At 49.5% G+C, this 7,320-nt stretch overlaps 1 long non-coding RNA gene across 1 annotated transcript in view; it reads left to right on the top strand.

The window, feature by feature from the left end:
- Positions 1-7,077: 7,077 nt before the first annotated feature.
- LOC125612749 overlaps positions 7,078-7,320 on the top strand; it is a 13,023-nt gene continuing 12,780 nt past the window's right edge. Inside the window, exon 1 of the long non-coding RNA XR_007343224.1 lies at positions 7,078-7,317. This is a non-coding gene — a long non-coding RNA (uncharacterized LOC125612749). The remainder of the gene's footprint in view (positions 7,318-7,320) is intronic.

Genomic DNA, 7,320 nt, shown 5'->3' with positions numbered 1-7,320 from the left:
CTTACATATTATATATATATATATATATATATATATATATATATATATATATATTTCATTTATCTTGTTTATTTTCTGCCTGTCCTAGAATGTAGTCTCCACGTGGACAGAGATCTTCTCTGTTCTGGTCAAACCTTAATGCCTCAAACAGGTACATCTGCTGAACGATGAACGCCACAAACTCGCTTTATGGATGGAGTTAAACAGGAGGAGCAATTCCAGAAGTCAAGCCCTTACAAGAAATCAGAACTAAAATAAACAAGAATAAACATGAACAGTACGCTCTCTGAACCCAGCTTTGTTCTTTTGTGTCCCCTCCAAAAATGGAGTAGCAGAGAGTTAAAAATAAGCTCTTCCCTATTTTTTAGTGTAAAATGGAACCAGACCCTGCGGGGGTCAGAGCGTTGCTTCTGTGACTGGAGCCAGGAGGCTTCCCGACCACCAACAACCTAGTGACAGGGAGGACGGTCCTAGGTTAATTACCCAGGGCAGGCCAAGTTAAGGGACCTGCTCAGACTACAGATGAGATGACTGGAGTGTCCTACGGCCAATTCTTACTTCCCAGAGCTGACCACAGTCCTCCTTCAGGAAAGAACATGAAGGACTGCCCATATTTCTTGCTTACAGATGTCAAGAATAGGATTTCTGAAGGGCTGGCTCTGAGAAGTCTGCAGGGTGGCTGGGTCTGGCCTGAGCTCCAAACCCACAAAAGGAAAAAAGTGGGAGTTGGGGGAGGTGATGCCTCCAAGACTTGTGGAGGGCAGAACCAGGTCTTTCTGACCCTCAGATCATCCAGCAATAAGAAGCCTAACCCTAAACATCTGGACAAATGTGATAGTAAATGTCCTGGTAGTATTGGGGTCCTGAAGCTCCCCAGAAGTCCTATGATCTGTGTTGTGCTGACCACATATGGCATTCTGGGATACTGGTAAACCCTAAAATTGAGGAGCAGGATTGCCCACTATCATCCAAACACGTACACTCTTGCACCCATGTGTCATTTGGACTTGAAGAGCAAGGTTTTCTGAAGTCAAGGCTATCATCCAGAGCCCCAGCTAGGTGGCTAATTGCTGTGTTGAACTGCAGAACATTCTAGAAGCTGAGGGAGACTGGGGATGAGCCCATCTTGGCTTCACAAGCTCCTTGGCCTATGGAAAGAGGAGCTGACACCCTGCCCTGACCTGTCCTGCTCCTTTAGTCAAAGGCCACTGGCTTCTTTCTTCTATCTCCATTCGCCAGAGGAGGTTATTGATGTTCCACAACAAGAACAAATGCCCCCAGAGTCCCTAAAGGCTGGCTGCAACCTGTGCTTTGACCCCCCCAAGGAAGAAAAGCACAGAATCACAGCTTCCGGGGCCACCGTGGGCTCCGACCCAGGGTATTTCATTGGGCTCTAACATTTCTTCATCTGTAAAGTAGATGACAATAGCTCCTGCTTCTCAGCCTGGCCAGGTAAAACGGCAGCAGTTAGTGCTTAGCTCAGTTCCTGAGCCTGCCTTGCCAAGGCTGGCTGAGGCAGTAGGAAAGTTCTAGATTCACACCTCCCCCACAGTGCTGGGGATTGAACCCAAGGCCTTGTGCATGTGAAGCAAGCACTCTACCAACTGAGCTCTATCCCCAGCCCTAGGACTTATTTGATTGATTACGTATCAGGATGACTGAGATGGGATTACAGTGTAGGATCTTGGGGAATTTAACATGGGTGGGTCTGATGTTGGGGAAGGAGAAGAGCCTGCCTTGGAGGGACCCAAGATGCCAGGGCAGGACTGTGATGGTTTCAATCCTCCCTGGCTCCCTCAGAAACACTTCACTTTCACCTAAAGGCTCCCCGGACTCCAGTACTGAAAAGTAAATACATAAATAAAAATAAAAGCTCCAGGTTGCTCCCCTCCCCCACAACTGCCCCACCCCCACCCCAACAGCAGAGGCAGCTCTAAAAATAGCTTGCCTCCACCGACCCCCTGGCGTGTAAATACATCTTTGTTCCAGGCTGGCATTTAATAACTGTACTTTATGGTGAAACAAAAGCTGTAATCAGAGCCCAACAATGGAAGCTGCAGTCAGCACAGAACAACACTCAGAATTCCCAGGGTGATCTCCCATCTGCAGCTGTGAGAACCAGAAGTTGGCAGCATGATTGCATTCACAATTATTCACCAGTCCACTGTGGCTCCTTTCGATCACAGCTTTCTTGCCCTCTTAGCAGGCTCTTGAGGGGTGAGCAGAGATGCCAAGCCTGGGTCCCCACCCAGAGCAGGTGTACAGCTCTGCAAGGGCTGGCTCTAAGAAGTCTGCAGGGTGGCTGGGGACAAAGCCAGGCTGCCCCGTGCTGGAGACTGCAGCAGGCAGCTCTGCACCAGCACTTCATGCAAGACTTCCTTCAGGTAAAAGAGTGCCTTGCACCTGCTTCCTCCTGGGACCCTGCAGATGCACATTCCAGGACCAGGTCCCAGCTGCCTTGTGCACCAGGCCCTGCAGCTTGGAGAAGCAAGGTGTTCAAGAGAGATCATGCTAGGGGCCTGAAGCCCTGCTGGGCAGTCGTCACTGGGGATGCTTTACAAGAGTTCACTCAGAATCCCTGCTCTCAGGAACTGGCTTCTATTTTTCTTCTTCTTTTTGTTTTGAGACTTAACTTAAAGTCTTAAAAGTCTACAACTCTGTGTGCATGTGTGTGTGATGCTGAGGGTTGAACCCAGGGATCTATACTGAGCTACATTTCCAGTCCTTTCTGGGCTTTTTTTTTTTTTTTTTTTTTTTTTTTTTGATGGTGCTGGGAATTGAACCCAGGGCCTTGTGCATGCTAAGCAATCACTCTACCAACTGAGCTATATCCCCAGCCCCTCCTTTCTGTTTTGAGACAGGGCCTCACTAAATTTCTGGGACTGGCCTGCAACATGTGATCCTTTTGCCCCAGTCTCCTAGGTAGCTGGGTTTATAGGCATGTGTCACCATGCCCAGCTTAAAGTCCTCAAATTTTAAGTATAAAGCTCAATAAACTGTGTATCCACCACTCAGAGCAAGATATATTTTTAACACCTCACAAGATTCCTATGCCAACCAAAGTTCACCCTGTTCTGATTTCTATCATCCTAAGTTAGTTTTGCCTGTTCTGGAACTTCCTATAATAACATAGTAGGTTATATACTTTTGGGGTCCTAACTTCTTTTATTCAACATTATATCTGTGAAACGGATCTAGGTCAGTGTGTGTTGTATTGTAGGTAATATTCCATTGTGTAAAAAAAGCACAATTGATCTGCTTTCCCGTGGGTGGATGTTGGAGTTTCCGGTGAGGGGCTGTTATGAATAAAGTTGCTTGGAGCATTCTGTGGACCACTTTGGTGGATGTTGGTATTCTTTTCCCTTGCATATCAAGTGGTGTTCCTGGGTCAGAGGATAAGAGTACACTTAACTTTATAAACATACTGCTGCCCGGAGTGCTACACCAATTCCACTCCCCCCAGCAGAGAATTCCAGGGGCTCTGTCTTCTCACCAAACTTTCACTCTAGCCCTTCTGATGGACACGTAATGGAATCTCATTGCAGCATCTGTTCAAAAGCTCTTCGGTTGATTCTAATGCACAGCCAGGGCTGAGGGTCAAGGATCTTATCCACCTTGGTTGGTAGATAAGGAAACTGAAGCTAAGAGGAAGAAAGAGCCCAAGTCAAGCACAGGGCTCCCCACTCCAGGTCCAGGCTCTTCCCATGAACTTCCCCTGGGTGCTTGCTTGGGATTTAGGCCTCCTTGTCAGAATGAGAATAGGGCTGGGCTGGCAGCTAGGTGGGCCTACCATGTCTGCCCACTGCCAGGCTGAAGGAATTGGTGAAGCTCCTCAGGCTGGCTCCGGGGAGGCTGGAGTGCTCTGTAGCTCTATGACCCGAGGGGCAGAGGAAGCTCCAAGCTGTTCTTAGTCCCTGAAGAAGCCAGGGACTAAGGCTTCAGAGGCCCTGTCCAGAAAAGCCACCTCCCTTGTGAATTCTCAGTGCAGTCCTGCTGTGTTCCCCTCTTCCAGTCACACGAAAAGTAACCTGCTCACCTCCTGAGACTCCTTCCTGTCCTCTGGCCCCATATCCACCAAATGCCAGGTGCTGCCACTCCTGCCTCCTAACCATCTTTCAATCCCTCTGCCTTCTCTGTCTTACTCCTGATCTGGTTCAGGCCCAACCGTCAGCGCCTGGACTCTCCACCAGCCTCCCTCCAGAGCACACACAAACCTGATAGAGCCACTGTCCTGCTTAAGAGTCTTCCAGGACCAGGAGGGCGCCACACACACACCTATGATCCCAGCGACCTGGGAGGCTGTCAGGAATATCCCAAGTTCAAGGCCAGCCTGGGCAATTTACCAAGACCATGCCTCAGAGTAATTTAAAGGGAAAAGCTCAGTGGACAAGTACTTGTCTAGGCCTGAGGCCCTGGGTTCCATTCCCAGTGCAGGGTGGAGAGCAGGGAAGCAGCCTTCCATGGCTCCCAGTTGCCTCAGGTAAGATCTGAACTCCTTGGCACAACCTTGCCCTGGCCTCAGAGCCTTCTTAGGCTCCTCCAGTGGCCGGGGGTTCTCACATCCAGACCACTCTAGCCCTTAGTGTGTGAAGATAGCTTTACTGAGTGTCATTGAGATGCAGTAACATGTAAAGAGCCCAATTTGATAAGTTTGACCTATGAATACACCTGTGAAGACATCACCGGAAGATAAGGAACATTTCACCCCCAAAGTGTCCTTCCTCTACCCTTTTATCATTCTTTCCTCCTGCCTCTCCCAACCCAACTGTCAGCACTGGCCTGTTTTCTGTTACTATAGATTCATTTGCATTTTCTGGAATTTTGTATAAATGGAGTTGCATAGTTAGTGCTCTTCTGTGTGTGGCTTCTTTTGGTAAGCCTATTTTTGAGACCCATCCATGTGGTGTTTATCAATCATTTAGTCTTTTTCACTACTGAGTACTATTCCACTGTATGGGTACACCACGATTTATTTTTCCATTCACCTGTTGATGGACATTCAGGTCATTTCCTCTCATCTTTTTTCCTGTGGCTTCCTCTGCCCAGAATGGCTTTTCCCTTCATCCCTAATCTCTCATGAATAAAAATCTGTCTACTATTCAAAATTGATCATTTTCTGAGTTTTCAGGGGGTAGTGGCCTCTTTCCTCTGTGACCCCACCGCTCCCCACCTTTAACTCAGGGGTGTCTGTAACCTATGATAGAGGATCCTGATTTCCTCACAGTGGCAGCCGTGTCTTGACTAGAGCCTCAGCCCTGAGTGCAAGGCCCAGGAGGCATGGTGGCCTGTGTCCCGGAGCTTTCTTTCCTTTACTGGACAAATGGTCCCTCTGCTGACCTCAGGCTGTGAAGACGGGCTTGGTCTGTGGTAAGTGCTCAGCGAGAAGCTTTGATGGTGGTGTCTGCCCATCCTGGTCCGTCGTCCCTGCCTCCTGACAAGGAGCGACTTCCTCTGGAAGCTCTCCTGCTTGTCCCCAAGTGCCCTGCTGTCCTCCGTCCCAGTGCCCACATGCCACTGCCAGACTGTTTGTTTTGGATGCAGGAGGCTGGCCAGGGAGCGGCGGGCCTGCCCATGCGGTTCCTGAAACAAGAGTGGCTCACTGAGTCATTGCTGGGAGAAGCCAGCGCCGAGCATCCACAGGGACACGTCCAGGCAGAGCCACAGGACAGAGGACGGGAGACAGGCCCAGGGCGTGGACTTCATCCTGGGACAGTGGAGAGGGATATTGAGGGACTCTAAGAGAAAGACAGGACAGAATTGGGGGCCGGGGGCACAGGGGTCGAGGAGGCCTCTGGACCTGGGCTTCTCTCTGGATGTAAAAGGCCCACCTACCTTCCAGCCAGACTGCCCTTTGCCCAGTCCAGGTGTCCAGCAACACCAGGCCCCCGAGCGCCCTGGGCACTTCGTCTCACTGCAACATCCCCGCCTTTAAGCCTGGGTTGGCTTTACCTCCTCCAGAAAGCCTTCTCTGGCCCCAAGCACGTGATCATCTCTCCCTACCCACCAAACCCAGGCCTTTCCACATACCCAGGGGACAGAACTACTTGGAACTTGTTGCCCTATGCAGCTGATTCTTTTATTTATTTATTTATTTATTTATTTATTTATTTATTTATTGGTAACAGGGATTGAGCTGAGCCACATCCCCAGCCCTTTTTTTGTATTTTATTTAGAGACAGGATCTTGCTGAGTTGCTTAGCATCTTGCTAAGTTACTAAGGCTGGCTTTGAACTCACGATCCTCCTGCCTCAGCCTCTCTAGCTGCTGGGATTACTATCGTGTGCCACTGTGCCCAACTTCTATGCAGTTAGTTCTGAGAGCACACAATGCCATGGAAAGAACAAAACATTTGTGGTCAGAAGATCTGAGTTCAAGTTCAGATTCTATCCTATTTTATTCTATTCTATCCTATCAGCAGCTGTGTGGCCTGCAGTATCCCACACAACCTCTCTGAGCCACGCTTCCCTTATTTGCTCAGGAGGGCTATTCCAGCATCTCCTGGGATGGTGGTATGAATCAAGGGAAAGCAAGGACTTCATAGTAACATTACACCAAAGCTGGAAAAGGCATGGTGTGGCTGTAGTGCCAGGAGATCCAGGGTAGAAGCCTGGCTTGGTACCCTGCTGGCTGATTGTCTCTGGACAGGTCATCCAGTCTCTCTGGGTTTGTTTTCCCCTGTAGGTGGGAAGCCTGAAGGTCAAGAATGTGAAGAGCACAGTCCTGCAGAGTGTTACTGCCCCTCTGCCGCGTCCGGCCAAGGGAGCCGAGTCCGGCGAGGGACGGCGAGGTTAAAAGACACACAGGACACCAAGGTTCTTCATCCAGGAGTCAATACTCTTTATTGCTAACACACCTTTTTTATACCTCAAGCAGCAGAAGTGGAAAACTACCCAAAAGCAGGAGGGAGGGGGGAGAAATTTAGTTTCAACATCTATTATTGTCAGGTACCGAAACCTCCCTTAACAATAAGTCCATCAGACCAGAAAAGGTCAAGGCATTCCCGTGGGATACATATGTCTCAGACTGACAAGCAGGAACAGAAAAACCGCAAGTTCGCCATGGCCTTGTGAGCTGGCCACACTGGCATGCAGAACAAACTAGTGGAGGTAGGGCTCCAGGGGCCAGGGTGGACCTGCTGCCAACAAGTCCCCCTCTTTTGTTTTTTGCATGCCAGTGGGAATCAAGTAGCCCCTGTCTTAGGTCGTTCACAGCCCTTGCGATGCTTACCCGTCTCTGGGAAGGCCCCTATTCCCTGTCTTAGGTCGCACAGCAAGCGTGAAAGTTGCCCGTCACTGGGTACTACAAGATCAGCTCAAGGTG

Source organism: Marmota marmota, unplaced genomic scaffold (genome assembly GCF_001458135.2).
Source record: "Marmota marmota marmota unplaced genomic scaffold, marMar, whole genome shotgun sequence".
Taxonomy (NCBI): Eukaryota; Metazoa; Chordata; class Mammalia; order Rodentia; family Sciuridae; genus Marmota; species Marmota marmota.
The sequence above is the reverse complement of the archived record's forward strand: the minus strand, read 5'-3'. Positions and strand labels throughout refer to the sequence as shown.